Source organism: Saimiri boliviensis, chromosome 12, assembly GCF_048565385.1.
Source record: "Saimiri boliviensis isolate mSaiBol1 chromosome 12, mSaiBol1.pri, whole genome shotgun sequence".
NCBI lineage: Eukaryota > Metazoa > Chordata > Mammalia > Primates > Cebidae > Saimiri > Saimiri boliviensis.
Window position 1 is genome coordinate 83,319,141 of NC_133460.1, and position 14,946 is coordinate 83,334,086.

At 37.9% G+C, this 14,946-nt stretch overlaps 1 protein-coding gene across 3 annotated transcripts in view; it reads right to left on the reverse strand.

Moving 5' to 3' along the window:
* HPSE2 (heparanase 2 (inactive)) overlaps nt 1-14,946 on the reverse strand; it is an 841,690-nt gene that overhangs the window by 197,864 nt on the left and 628,880 nt on the right. The window lies entirely within an intron of this gene.

Consider the following 14,946-nt stretch of genomic DNA (forward strand, 5'->3'; position numbering starts at 1 on the left):
ATTAACCAATAATAGTACTCTATCAGTTTTTGCCTCACATATTTTGACACTCTGTTATTAGGTGCATACACGTTTAGGATAATTTTTGGAGAATTGATCTATATATTACTATATGATGGTGCTCTTTATCCCTGATAATTGTCCTTGTTCTGAAGCCTGCTTTGTCTGAAACATAGCTGCTTCAGTAGTCCTTTGATTTCTGTATGCATGGTGTACTTCTCCATCTCTTTACTTTTAACCTATCTGAGTCTTTATGTTTAAACTGGGTTTACTGTAACATATGGTTAAGTTTGTTTTTATATTGTCCCTGACAATCTTTGTCTTATATTGGCATATTTAGGCTATTCATGTTTAGAGTGATGATTGCTATAGTTGGGATTAATATCTATTATGTTCTAAATATTTTCTATTCCTTGTATCATTTTTTAAAATCTCTTCTTTTTCTGTTTTCTCTGGTTTTAATTGAACATTTTATATGATTACATTTTATCTCCTCTCTTAGCATACTATTATATTTCTTTGTAAAAAAATGTTATATGGTTGCCCTAGAGTTTCCAATATACATTTTTAATGAATCTAAGTGTATCTTCAAATAACCCTGTACTGCTTCATATGCAGTACAGGTAATAATAGAATATCCTCAATTTGCCCCTACCTTCATTTCTATCATTCATTTCCTTTACATATAGGCTATAATAACTCAGTACATTGTGGCTATTATTACTTTAAACACTTATCTTTTAGACAAATTAAAATGAGGAAAAGAAAATTTTTAACTTTATTTACTCCTTCCCTGACACTCTTCCTTTCTTTATGTAGATTTGCATTTCTGATCTATATCACAGTCCTTCTACCTGAAAAGCTTCTGTCAATCTCTCATGCAGGACAAGTCTGCTGGTGCTAAAGTCCCTCAGTTTTTGTTTGTCTCAGCAAGTCTTTATTTCTCCTTCACTTTTCATGGATAATTTTGCTGGATACAGAGCTCTAGGTTGGTGAGCTTTTTCTTTCAACATTATAATGATTTCATTCCACTGCTTTCATGATCGCATTGTTTCTTATGATACTTCAGATCCTTGTTCATATTGCTTCATATCAATGCACTTCATTGCCTTGTTCCTCTTTAGGTTAGGTGTTGTTTTCCTATTGCTTTTCAAAATTTTCTTTTTTTTCTTTGGTTCTATGCAGTTTAAATATGATATGCCTGGCTGTGGTTTTCCTGAAATTTATCCTTGTTGGAGTTCTCTGAGCTTCCTGAATATGTGGTCTTATACCTGTCATTAATTTCAGAAAGGTCTCTGCTATTATTACTTCAAAACTTGAATTACTTCAAGCTATTATTATATTATTCTTCTGCTCTGTTTTCTCTCTTCTCCTTCTGGTATTCTAATTATGTGTATGCTACACATTTTGAAATTGTCCCACGTTTCTTGGATGTTCTGTTGTTTTCATTCCTTTGCCTTTTTGCATTTCAGTTTGAGCAATTTCTATTGACTTATCCTCAAGCTCTCCAATTCTTTCATCAGCTGTATCCAGTCTACTAATGAGCCTACTAAAGGCATTCTTCATTTTTGTGACAGTGTTTTTTTATTTTGATCATTTCCTTTTGATTCCTTTGTAGAGTTTCTATATCTCTGCTTATATTAACTATTTTTGCATGTTGTCTACTTTCATTAGAGTGCTTAATGTATTAATCATAGTAAATTATCCATCTAATAATTCTAACAATTGTGTCATATATAAGACTTGTTCTGATGCTTAGTTTGTTCAGTCTGGGCTTTTTCCTGCTTTTAGCATACTTTGTAATTTTTTGTTGTTGAAAATTGACATGCCGAATTAGGTAATAGGAACCAAGGAAAAAGACTTCTGGTGTGAGGCTTTGAGCGAGGAGTCGGACTGTGTTTGCTGTATCTGTACATGTTAGAGGCTTCAAAGTCCTCTAGTATCCTTGTTTTTGCTTCTTTTCTTGACTTTAGGCTTTCCTAATGACTCCTCCTCAGAGAGAATTTGTCTCTGGTAAACTCTATCAGTTGTATTCACTGTTACTATGTTGCTAGTGTGACAGTAAGTTGTGGGAGAAGTGAAGTCTTCTGTAACTGGTTAAATCTCAATTTTTTAGTGGACCTGTGTCTCTGGGCTATGATCTTCACCTTTTTTTCCCAGTAGTATAGCTTTCCCACTCTTACGTAAGACACAAAGGCTGGAGGAGGCTAGAGTAGGGGGAATGCCCTTTCCCATCTGGGATAAGGCTTGTAGAGCTGGCTTCTTTTGTGGAAAATGCTATGGTCATATTTCACAATAATTACTCTCATCCTCTCCCTGCCAGAGTTACTAGGAAATCTTTTTTTGGATCTCACAAAAGTGTGGAGCCAAAGACTGCAGCTTCCAGGTTTTTGAACTCAAATTAGTTCACCTGAAGTCTCCAGCAATTCATTGGAATTAGAATGATTGATACCAGCTTATAGCTTCAGCAGTTTCTGCTCTTATTAAGCAAATTTTGGTGGTAACTCTGGATTTACCTGTCTCTCCAGATTTCAGGGTGGTGTTTGCTCTGCAACACTGATTCTCTGATGCATCCAAGAAAAGTCATTGATTGTCAGTTTGTTCAGCTTTTTCTTGTATGAAATTTCAGCTTGAACTTTTTCTTGTATGAATGGGAAATAACTACTTCCAAGCTCTTTACATGTTTGAGCTGAAACCAGAAGTCCACTAATGGAATTCTCATCAATTGACTCTTTCGAAAGTAATGTCTTTTCTCTTTTGCTGTTTTTTAGGATTTTTGCTTCATCCATACATACTTTACATCATACATAAAAGTATTGTGTGAAATGTAAAACACTGAAGCTTAAGAAGAAAACAAAATATTCTTATGGACTTAGGGTAGGCAAAGATTTCTTAAATAGGACACAGAGCTCACCATATTATTTACATTTGATTTGTCAACACAAATTATTGAAGCTAGAAGATAATGAAATGACATATTTAGACAGCCAAATTTGGTCTTCATCGATTTGACTATGATTTACATCGTTGTGGTTTCTTTTGTATATATCTTGATTGATATTGGCTGAGGTACTTCTTTAAAAGTTTTTTTTTTTAATTGAGATAAAACCCACATAACATAAAATTAACCATTTTAAAGTACAATTTAGTGGCATTTAGTATATTCATAAAGTTGTACAACCATCATCATTATCTAGTTCCAAAATATTTTCATTACCCTAAAAGGAAATCCCATATCCATTAAGCAATCACTCACCATTCCCCACCTCCCTGTAGAACCTGGAAGCTACTAATCATTTTTTCTGCCTCTATAGATTTACCTATTCTCGATCTTTTGTATACATTCATTTCTCAGTATATGTGGGGATTGGTTACAGGACCCCATGTTACCAAAATCTACACATAGTCAAGTCTTGCAGTCAGCCCTGCTGACCCTGTGTAAACAAAAATGTCAGTCCTCTGTATACTCAGGTTCTATATCCCAGGAATACTGATTTTCCATTCACATTTGATTGAAAAAAATCCATATGTAAGTGAACCTGAACAGTTCAAACTATGTTGTTCAAGAGTCAACTATAAATGGAATTCTACAATATGTTGTCCTTTATAACTGGCTTCTTTCACTTAATGTTTTTGAAGTTTGTTCACATTATACCATGTATCAGTATTTCATTTCTTTTTATGGCAGAATAACATTGCATGTTATTGATATAGCATATTTTATGTATTCATTCATTTGTTGACAGACATTTAGGCTGATTCTACCTTTTAGCTATTGTGAGTAGTGCTGTACGAACATTCATGTACATATATTTGTTTGAATGCCTGTTTTTAATTCTTTGGAGCATACACATCTAGGAGTAAAATCATTGAGTCATACAGTAACAGTAGGAAGGTCCTATGGATGGAAATCACTCTCTCACCTCAGAAGAGTCAGTAAAGAGTCTCCTTTGAACAAATTCCCACACAAAAAATTAGATAAAGAAAACAAACAGAGACAATCTAGGTTAGAGTAAAATTGAAATTACACAGGATAATGGGTGCATTCAGAGAAGAGGAAAGGAAAGCTGATAATAGATGCCAAGAGTATTAGCATTTTTCTCCCTAGGAGACCTGGTATGGCTAATTTCACTGAGTACTTGTGAGGCATTAATATGCTAAGAATGGGAAAAGTTAAACTACTTTTTTCAATTAAACTTTGGCTGCAGCATCATTAAAACTAAGCTGTGCTGCCTGCTACTAATTTCATTCTTGGTTACCAGGCTGGTTCTTTGTTTGTTGCCTGAATGAAGACAGAAAGTGCTGCTGGTGGGGCAGATCAAACAGAAGTACACATGAGGTGAAAAAAATGGTCATGTGTTAAGCAGTAAGAGGGAGCTGATCCCTGAGGGGTTCTCAGCACAATCCTCTCATTGCAAATTTATTTTCTAAATTTGTTGACACTGTGAGTGCAGAATTGTCCAAATGCCTGAGATTTCTTTTTTCTTTTTCCAGTTGTGTTGGGTGGTTTTATTACTTTAGAACTGGAAGGGACTACATGATCCTAAAGGTCTTCTCATTTTATAGACATAGAAACTGAGACCCAGAGAGGTGAAATTGTGGGCCAAGGTCATACAACTTATTATTGGGGCTCCTTCCCATGACTGAAAATAATTCTAAGTTCTACTTTTAAAATTACCCACTATTAAACACACAGATTTTAAGAGGTACCCCTGGCACACCATAGCCTCTCTTGGCCACAAGAAAAATCTTGGCAAAGGGCTGGCAAGGGAGCCTATTTGAACAAGGGAGGCAATTCATGACATCAGCCGTGTCTCTGCACTTTGGCTTTCCCATAATGGTCCTTGTACACTCAGGAAGAAGTTTCAGAATTTGAAGATGATATGGGCACCTTCTGTTTCCTTTATGAGGGATGGGGGTAGAACCAGAGGCCTCGCAATGATGCTACCATATGGTCATGGCATTGGGTGCCCCTTGAGCAATTTTCTCTTCACAATGAATCCCTGTCTTTTATCTATGTGGAACCCAATGTGTTTGCCAAATACCTTTTCATCTACACTCTCGTTGAAACTCAAAACCTTCCTAGTAAGCTCCATTATCCCAATTTTCAAGAGGAGAAATTTAAAATGTAAGGAGGCAGTAGGCTGAATTGGCACCAGAGGCCAGGGCTCATTTCAGGACACTCACCCTGAATCTGGACTGCTAGCCATTCTTTACCTCCTCCTTCCCTGGATACAGCCTTCCTCCCAGGGTGTATGAGCCTGTTTGGCATAGAATAACCTGCACTAGTGCTCCCCTGAGAATCGCAAACCCAATGCAGGCTGAGAAGTCTGAGAGGCTAGTGAAGGGAGTGGAAAATAATTATCTCTTTCAAAGGATACATAAGGAAAGTCACTGGAAGCAGCATGATAACACTTGGACTAATGAAGTCTCAAAAGGATTCTGGTCTTGGAGAATAAAATATAGTTTATTGGTTTCCAAATCCCTGTTGCATCAGACTCACTTAGGATTGCTTTTAGTTTATTTAATTTTAGTTCCTGAGTAGCTAATACATGTACAAGGCTCAGAAATCAAAAGGAGCAAAAAGTATATGGTAAAAAGTCTCCTCCCATGTCTATGTCCTGGTGACCTTATTTCCCTCATTGGAGGCAACAAATGCTATCAGTTTCTTTTATATAAGTGACTTTGAGGACATATAAGTAGAGTATATATTTTCCCCAAACATATTTTTATACAAGAGGTAACATTCTATGCACATTGTTCCTAACTTTCCTTTTTTCACCTAAACAATACATCTTGGATTGTTTCATATCAGTCTACAAAGAGATTCCTCTTTCTCTTTTTAATCTGATTAGTATTCTATTACATGCCTATACCAAAATTTTTATCTAGCCCATTCCCTATTACTAAACATTAAGTTGTTTATAATCTTTTGCTATTAAAAACAAAGGTGAAATAAATGACCTTGTGCAATGAATGTCCAAGAGAACTCAGTTTCAGTCTTAACTCTATGCAGCTGTGTGGCGTTGGGCAAGTCAATTAGGACTTTGGCCTTTTCAAAATGAAAGGAATCTTTCTCTCTCTCTCTCTCTCTCTCTCTCTCTCTCTGTCTCTCTCTCTCTCTCTTTCTCTCTCTCAACTGACCGAGTCTTGCTTTTTTGCCTGGCTGGAGTGCAGTGGTGCAATTTCAGCTCACTGAAACCTCAGCTTCCTGGGTTCAAGTGATTCCCCTGCCTCAGCCTCCTGAGTACCTGGGACTACGGGTGCACACCACCATACCCTGGCTAATTTTTTATATTTTAGTAGAGATGGGGTTTCACCATGTTGACCAGGATGGTCTCAATCTTCCAACCTCGTGATCTGCCTGCCTCGGCCTCCCAAAATGCTGGGATTACAGGTGTGAGCCACTGCTCCTGGCCAAAATAGAGAGACTCTTATTGACCATTTGTTGTAGCATTTTTCCAAAGCATGTACATGGAACAATTACCCCAGAGGGTGCTCCTCTCCTGGAAATTGACAGTACACATTAGACTGAGAAAACCACAGTGAACATAGATGAATTAATTCAGGATTTCACACATATACAGGATTTCACACATATATTTAATAATACTATGCAGCCATAAAAAGAATGACATTATGTCCTTTACAGGAACATGGATGGAGCTGCAGGCCATCATCCTTAGCAAACAAAATACTGCATGTTCTCACTTGTAAGTGGGAGCTAAATGATGAGAACATATGGACACGAGGAGGGGAACAGACACTGGGATATACTTGAGGGTGGAGGATGGGAGGAGGCGGATGATCAGAAAAAATAACCGTTGAGTACTAGGCTTAGTACCTTGGTGATGAAATAATCTGCATAACAAACCCAAACGACATGAGTTTGCCCAATAACAAACCTGCACAGGTACCACTGAACCTAAAATGAAAGTTAAAAAAATAATAGACTAATTTTTTTTTTCAGGAATCAACAGTTGTCATGTGGTGAAATTTTCCTCAGAACGCACTTTGAGAAAATAATATCTACTCTAACTTCCTCTTATTTTATAGCTACGAACTCATAGAAGTTTTGAATCTTCAGCACCTAACACATGCTTGAACAATATAGCTCAATAAATACTGTTTGACTTGCATTAAACAAACAGAGATTATTTAGGGACATAATACAAGCCTATGCAATAAATTTAGAAAGATTTAAAGAACATTAAAGAAAAGCTTGATGAAACCAAGATAGGACATCACAGGACCACAAGAGTTTAGAAATAGATGAAGGTCATTTAATATTTATAGGGGAAGTAAGACTTAATATGGGTCACAAAGGATGAACAGACTCAAGGGCAAGGAGATGAGGCTTAGACACTCCAAGAAAACACAAGGCATGTTCTGGGCATAATGGAAATCAGTTTGATTAGGCCCCCAGTCTTTACCAATCTTCCTTTTGTTCCCTCATTCAACAATTTTTATCAAGCCTCTGTTATGTACTAGGCACCATTCTAGGTACTAAGGGTAGAGCAGTGAATAAGAGACAATGCCTCTGCTCTCATGGAACTTATATTGTACAAGGGTGAAAGAAACCTAATAAGTGAATCATACTGGGGATAAGTGCTATAAAGAAAAAAAATAGGACTAGAGGGTTCTAGGACTGACTAGAAGTGGCTAGTATATGTTACTCTCACAGAGAATAAACAAAGTTGTGAGTAAATAGTAACTCTTCAAGTAGCTTGTTTAAGAAACCATGTTGGGATTCAATAAGAGAGCAAGGGGACACAGGAAGAACTGAAGCTGGGGAGCCACTCACCCTGGACTGGTGCAGAGCCAGAAGATGCTCCCTAATATGGGGAAAGAATGAGAAAGTGAGAACCACCAGGTGATCACACTTCCCACAGGGACCTGTACAATCTTGGGAATGGGAGAACTCTCTTTACCCCCATGGGCCTGTAGACTGGTACAGAGAGCCACCCAGGGAACCTTTTAGAGGTCACTCAAGACCACAGGGAGCCCCATGGACCTTGGATCCTTGAGCAGCTTGGCACCAGCTACCGTAACACCAATAGTGGTCACAGTCACAGTGCCAAGGAACACTCAAACTGCTTCATTCCTCCTTGCCAGATAAAGCTTGGCTCCCACTTCCAGCACAGTGGCCTTGCCCCTGTCTGAACACTGTGGGTAGGCTCAGCTCTAAGTTCCCTGGTGAAAGGTGAATCGGCTGATTCCATCCACCCCTGCTGCAGAGACTAGCTTGGCTGTAGAGAACCCAACCCAGGCGGTGCTGAAGGAATTAAGAAACAGAAACAAAGATAGAGTGCAAATGTGGGATTAGAGTGGGACCGTTAGGGGTTTGGCAGCATTTCCCAGCTGACAGCCCAAAGCAGACTCTGATCCACATATTTATTCTTTGTGAACAAGTGATTATTTTTAATAAGCAGGTGCTTAGTGTTTTTTTTTTTTTATGGAATAAAGATAGACTAAACAGGCAGATAGTGCCTGTTGACTACTGAGATAGAAATAAGCTAAATAGCACTCTTTGTGAGTTAGCAATGGGGATAAGGTTAAATATTCTGTATTTTGGGAGCTGGTTTAACTAGTGCATGATCAATACATACTTCTTGCTTATTTTAGCAGTTTTTTGCCTGGGGATGGCTCGATGTTTTTTGCTTTGCCGCTTAGCAAACATTTACTCCATCACACACACGTTAAGACCTCCTCCCAACACCTGCTGCTTCTAGTAGGGTGGGACTCACTGGCTTGGGCTTCCAGTGCAGCAGCCCTGACAAAGCTTGAACTTTGCTGGTGGGTATAGCTTTGTGTTACCCTGGAAGGCACCCAGATGGCAGACCAGATGACTCCACCCATCTCTGCTGCTTCTAGCCAGGCAAAACTGGCTTGGGCTTTCCGTGCAAGTGGCTCAGACCCGGCTTAAACTCTGCCAGTGGGCACAACTGTGTTACCTTGGTAAACACCCAGATGGTGGACCTGGTGATTCCACTCAACCGCTCTGCCCAAGCAGGGGAGGAGCTCCCATTCTCAGAACACTGAATGAGGTGACATGCCTCAGTTTGTGGGCTGGCAGGGAAGCAGGGCATACCTCCTTCCACAGGGCCAGTCCAAAAAGGGTGTAGCCTGTTTGCCAGCCAAGGACTCTGCTTGAGGCAGTCCCATGACTCAGAACACCTGGCAAAGGAAACATGGGTACCACTGATCAGAGGGGGCCCCTCCAAGGCGCAGGAATGGACTTAGTAAAGGGATCATCTCTCTCACCCACTATCACGGCACTACTGAGAATGCACTGAAATACAAAAGAGGCTGGTGGCTGAGTAACGACTATCTATTGGCCATCACTCTCAAACGTCATCTACTGGACTGTAGCCTAAATTATAACACGGAAAATATTTTGCCAGTATATAGTCCCTGTAAAACCTGAGGCAAAAATCTAGACACAAATATATATCCTGTAAAGAGTCCTGGGCCTCTGAAAGCACCCAGAAATGAAGCCAATGGTCTATATTCATCTTACATTACAAACATCAGCCCTCTCAGATGAGAAATAATCAGCACAAAAATTCTGGCAATTCAACAAACCAGAGTGTCTCCTTACCTCAAAAAGAATAAAACAGCCACTCCAACCCCCAAAAGCTTCTTAACCAGATTGAAATGACTAAAATGCCAGACACGAATTCAGAATCTTGATGGCAAGGAAACTCACTGAGATCTTGGAGAAAGCTGAAACCCAATCCGACAAATCCAATAAAATGATCCAAGAACTGAAAGATAAAGTAATCATTTTATGAAAGAATCAAATTTAACTTCTGGAATTGAATAATTCACTAGAAGAAGTTCATAATACAGTCAGAACCACTAAGAGCAGAGCAGACCAAGCTGAGGAAAATCTCAGAGTTTCAAGACTGGCTCTTTAAATGAACTCAGACAAAACTAATGGAAAAACAAAATTAAATGAACAAAACCTCTGAAACATATGAGTTAATGTAAAGAGACAAAATGTACAACTCACTGGCATTTCAGAGAGAGAAGACGAGAGAGTAAGCAACTTGGAAACATATTTGATGAAATGGTCCATGAAAATTTACCCTATCTCTCTAGGGATGTGGACATATGCATTTAAGAAATACAGAGAACCCCTGTGAGATACCATATAAGAAAACCACCCTCAAGGCACACGGTCATCAGATACACCAAGGTAAATGCAAAAGAAAAAATCTTAACTGCAGCTACAGAGAAAGGTCAGGCCATTTACAAAGGGAACCCCATTGGGCTAGCAGCAGACCTCTCAGCAGAAAACTTACAAGCCAGAAGAGATTGGGGTCTATTTTCAGCATCCTCAAAGAAAAAAAAAATCAACCAAGAATTCCATATCCCACCAAAGTAAGCTTCATAAGCAAGGGAGAATAAAATCCCTCTCAGACAAGCAAACAGTAAGGGAATTTGTTATTCCCAGACTAGCCTTATAAGAAATCCTTAAGGGAGTACTAAATATGGAAAGAAAAGATTGATACCTGCTACCACAAAACTCACTCAAGCACATAGGCCACAGACAATATAAAGCAATTACATGATCAAATCTAACAAAAGCTAATAACATGATTACAGGATCATATTCTCACATATAAATACAAACCCTGAATGTAAATGGTCTAAATTTCCCCACTTAAAAGGCATAGAGTGACAAGCTGGATAAAAATGACTAGACCCAAGTGTCTACTCTCTTTAAGAAACCCATCTAATATGTAATAACATTCACAGGCTCAAAGTAAAGGGTGGAAAAAGATCTAACGTGCAAACAGAAAACAAAAAAGAGCATGAATAGATATTCTTCTATCAGATAAAACAGACATTAAGCCAACAATCGGAAAGGACAAAGAAGAGAATTGTATAATGATAAATAATTCAATTCAACAAGAAGCCCTAACTATCATAATATATACGTACCCAAATTAGAGCACCCAGATTCATAAAACAAGTTCTTCTTGACCTATGAAAAGAATTAGCCTTACAGTAATAATGGGGGACTTTAACACCTTACTGACAGTGTTAGATCATTTAGGCAGGAAACTAACTAAAAAAAAAATTCTAGACTTAAACTCAATTCTTGACCAATTGGAATTAATAGATATCTACAAAATACTACACCCAACAATCACAGAATATATATTCTTCTTATCTGCTCATGGACCATATTCTAAGATTGACTACATGTTCAGTCATAGAGCAAGTCTCAATATATTTTAAAAAATCAAAATCATACCAAGCATACTCTTGGACTGCAGTGCAATAAAAATAGAAAATTAATACCAAAAAGATCTATCAAAACTACACAAAAACATAGAAATTAAACAACTTGTTCCTGAATAATTCTTGAGTGAACAATGAAATTAAAGCAGAAATTAAAAATTCTTTGAAATTAATGATAATAGAGACATAATTTAACAAAATCTTTGAGATGCAACTAAAGTAGTAGTAAAAGTAAAGTTTATAGCACTAAACACCTTTGTCAAGTGGTTAGAAAATTCTCAAATTAATAAGCTTACATTGCACCTAGAGAAACAAGATAAAAAATAATTATTTCTAGAAGAAAAAGAGGAATAATTAAGTCAAAGAAGAACTGAACACTTTGGGATTCAAAAGTTCAAACAAAAAATTAATAGAACCAGTAGCTGATCAAATTGTCTCTATTTGCATGATTGCATATCTAGAAGACCCCATCGTCTCAGCCCCAAATCTCCTGAAACTGATAAACAACTTCTCAGGATACAAAATCAACGTGCAAAAATCACAAGCATTCCTATACACCAGTAACAGACTTAAAGAGAGCCAAATCAAGAATGAACTGCCATTCACGATTGCTACAAAGAGAATAAAATACCTAGGAAAACAACTAACAAGGAACGTAAAGGACCTCTTCAAGGAGAACTACGAGCCACTGCTCAACAAAATAAGAGGACACAAACAGATGGAGAAACATTCCATGTTCATGGTTAGGAAGAAGCAACATTGTGAAAATGGCCATACTGCCCAACGTAATTTACAAATTCAACACTATTCCCATCAAGCTACCAATGACCTTCTTCACAGAACTGGAAAAAAACACCTTAGACTTCATATGGAACCAAAAGAGAGCCCGCATATCCAAGTCAATTCTAAGTAAAAAGAACAAAGCAGGAGGCATCACACTACCGGACTTCGAACTATACTACAAGGCTACAGTAATCAAAACAGCATGGTACTGGTACCAAAACAGAGATATAGACCAATGGAACAGAACACAGGCCTCAGAGGAAATACAACATACCCACAACCATCTGATCTTTGACAAACCTGACAAAAACAAGCAATTGGGAAAGGATTCCCTGTTTAATAAATGGTGTTGGGAAAACTGGCTAGCCATGTGCAGAAAGCAGAAACAGGACCCTTTCCTGACACCTTACACCAAAATTAACTCCAGATGGATTAAAGACTTAAACATCAGACCTAACACCATAAAAACCCTAGAAATCTAGGCAAAACCATTCAGGACATAGGCGTAGGCAAGGACTTCATGACCAAAACGCCAAAAGCAATGGCAACAAAAGCCAAAATAGACAAATGGGACCTAATCAAACTCCACAGCTTCTGTATGGCAAAAGAAACAGTCAGTAGAGTGAATTGGCAACCAGCAGAATGGGAAAAAATTTTTGCAGTCTACCCATCTGACAAGGGGCTGATATCCAGAATTTACAAAGAACTAAAACAGATTTACAAGAAAAAAACAAACAAGCCCATTAAAAAATGGGTGAAGGATCTGAACAGATACTTTACAAAAGAAGACATACAGGAGGCCAACAAACATATGAAAAAATGCTCATCATCATTGGTCATTAGAGAAATGCAAATCAAAACCACATTGAGATACCATCTCACACCAGTTAGAATGGCGATCATTAAAAAATCTGGAAACAACAGATGCTGGAGAAGATGTGGAGAAATAGGAACACTTTTACACTGTTGGTGGGAATGTAAATTAATTCAACCATTGTGGAAGACAGTGTGGCGATTCCTCAAGGACCTAAAAATAGAAATCCCATTTGACCCAGCAATCCCATTACTGGGTGTATATCCAAAGGATTATAAATCATTCTACTATAAGGACACATGCAAAAGAATGTTCATTGCAGCACTGTTCACAATAGCAAAGACCTGGAACCAACCCAAATGCCCAACGATGATAGACTGGATAGGGAAGATGTGGTACATATACACCATGGAATATTACACAGCCATCAAAAACGATGAGTTCACGTCCTTTGTAGGGACATGGATGAACCTGGAAACCATCATTCTCAGCAAACTGACACAAGAGCAGAAAATCAAACACCGCATGTTCTCACTCATAGGTGGGTGTTGATCAATGAGAACACATGGACACAGGGAGGGGAGCACTACACCCTGGGGTGCATTGGGGGGAAATGGGGGAGGGATGGGGGTGGGAGGTGGGAAGAGATAGCATGGGGAGAAATGACAGATACAGGTGAGGGGACGGAAGGCAGAAAACTACACTGCCATGTGTGTACCTATGCAACAATCTTGCATGTTCTTCACATGTACCCCAAAACCTAAAATGCAATAAAAAAATAAAAGAATCAGTAGCTGGTTCTTTAAAGGAATAAACAAGATTGTTAAACATCTAGTTAGATTAACAAAGGAAAAAAAAGATCTAAATAAGGACAATCAGAAATGACAAAGATGACATTACAACTGATCCCTCAGAAATAGACTAGAACAGAAAAGACAACCATCCTCAAGGCACTCAGGGACTATTATGAGCGCCTTTATGTACACAAAGTAGACAGTCTAGAGGAAATGGATAAATAAATTCCTAGAAACACACAACCTCCCAAGATTGAACAAGGAGGAAAGTGAAAACCTGAATAGACAATAAGTTCAGGAGTTGAGTCAGTAATAAAAAGCCTGCTAACCAAAAAGAGATCCCAGACAGATGAATTTATAGTTAAATTCCACCAGATGTACAAAGAAGAACTGGTATCAACCATATTGAAACTATTCCAAAAAAGTCAAGAGGCAGATCTCCTCCCTAACTCATTTTATAAAGCCAGCATCCATCTTGATACCAAAATCTGGCAGAGACACAATGAAAAAAGAAAACTTCAGGCCAATAACCCTGATGAACGTAGACATAAAAATCCTTAATAAAATATTAATAAACCCTATTCAGCAGCACATTGAAAAGTTAATTCACCACAATCAAGTAGGTGTTATTCCTGGTATGCAAGGTTGGTTCAACATATGCAAATCAATAATACATAAACACAAAAGTCCTTAATAAAATGTTAGCATACCAAATTCATCAGCACATCGAAAAGTTAATTCACTACAATCAAGTAGGTGTTATTCCTGGTATGCAAGGTTGGTTCAACATTTGCAAATCAATAATTGTGATTCTCCACACAAACAGAATAAAAAACAAAAACCATATGATCATCTCAACATATGCAGAGCAAGTCTTCAATAAATTTCAACATCCCTTCATGATAAAAACTCTCAATAGGTGAGGCATCAAAGGAACATACTTCAAAATAATAAAAGCCTTTTATGACAAAGCCACAGCCAAGATCATACTGAATGGGCAAAAGCTGCAAACATTCCGCATGAGAACTGGCACAAAACAAGAATTCCCACTCTTACTATTCCTATTCAACATGGTATTTGAAGTCCTAGCCAGAGCAGTCAGGCAAGACAAAGAAATAAAAGGCATCTAAATAAGAAAAGAAGAAATTAACCTATTTTCTCTTAGCTGATGATGTAATTCTATACATAGAAAACCCAAAAGTCTCCAGGAACTGATAAATGACCTCAATAAAGTTTCAGGATACAAAATCAATGTACAGAAATCAGTGGCATTTCAATACACCAATAACATTGTGGCTGAAA